The 1,048-nt window shown below is 26.6% G+C and overlaps 1 pseudogene; it reads left to right on the plus strand.

Moving 5' to 3' along the window:
• The first annotated feature begins 705 nt into the window (after nucleotides 1–705).
• On the plus strand, nucleotides 706–806 carry LOC132297668 (U2 spliceosomal RNA; annotated as a pseudogene).
• Nucleotides 807–1,048: the final 242 nt, after the last annotated feature.

Here is a 1,048-nt window from a genome sequence, read left to right on the forward strand (position 1 = left end):
TTCAAGAGTCAACCATGCTGCTCTTTCACTCTATTGTTGATCAACTCTTCTTTTCAACCATGCTGCTCTTTCACTCTATTGTTGATCAACTCTAAGAAAAGAAGAGTTGATCAACAATAGAGTGAAAGAGCAACATGGTTGACTCTTGAAAGATGATCATGGAAAATCATTGACAGCACACGTGCATCGGATTAGAGATTTAATCAGATAACGGAGGCATATATATATATATATATAGGCTAGCTATAGCATCTTCGTTGCAAGAGAAAAGAAGAGTTGATCAACAATAGAGTGAAAGAGCAGCATGGTTGACTCTTGAAAGATGATCGTGGAAAATCATTGACAGCACACGTGCATCGGATTAGAGATTTAATCAGATAACGGAGGCTTACCAAAGAAAGGAGGCTTACCAAATAAAAGAAACTCCTATATATATATATATATATATATATATATATATATATATATATATACTATTATTAAATGTACAAAGTGTTTAAGTATTTTCGTATTTCAGTATTTATTTATTAATTGATATAAATTCTATAAAACTCAAAATTACCTAATAAAATTCAAATTAACAAAATATAAAAAGAGTTTAATTCACAATAATTATAATAAATTACAAAATCCCACATTGATTTTAAGTAAAAAAGATTACATAAAAGCCTCTTATAAAACTATAGAGCTAAAGAAATAATAACCACATCTTCTCGGCCTTTTGGCTAAGATCAAGTGTAGTACTACTTTCTCGACCTTTGTGCAAAAAGTTTCAGTATTTATTTATTAATTGATATAAATTCTATAAAACTGAAAATTACCTAATAAAATTCAAATTAACAAAATATAAAAAGAGTTTAATTCACAATAAAGAGCTCTCATTAATTATTATATCCCATGATATAAATTCTATAAAACTCAAAATTACTTAATAAATTAAAATTAATTCAAATTAACAAAATATAAAAAGAGTTTCTCGACCTTTGTGCAAAGAGTTTCAGTATTTATTTATTAATTGATATAAATTCTATAAAACTCAAAATTACCT

This window comes from Cornus florida, unplaced genomic scaffold (assembly GCF_030987335.1).
Source record: "Cornus florida cultivar Cherokee Brave unplaced genomic scaffold, ASM3098733v1 CherokeeBrave_3.0.0_Hap2_Chr02, whole genome shotgun sequence".
Lineage (NCBI taxonomy): Eukaryota > Viridiplantae > Streptophyta > Magnoliopsida > Cornales > Cornaceae > Cornus > Cornus florida.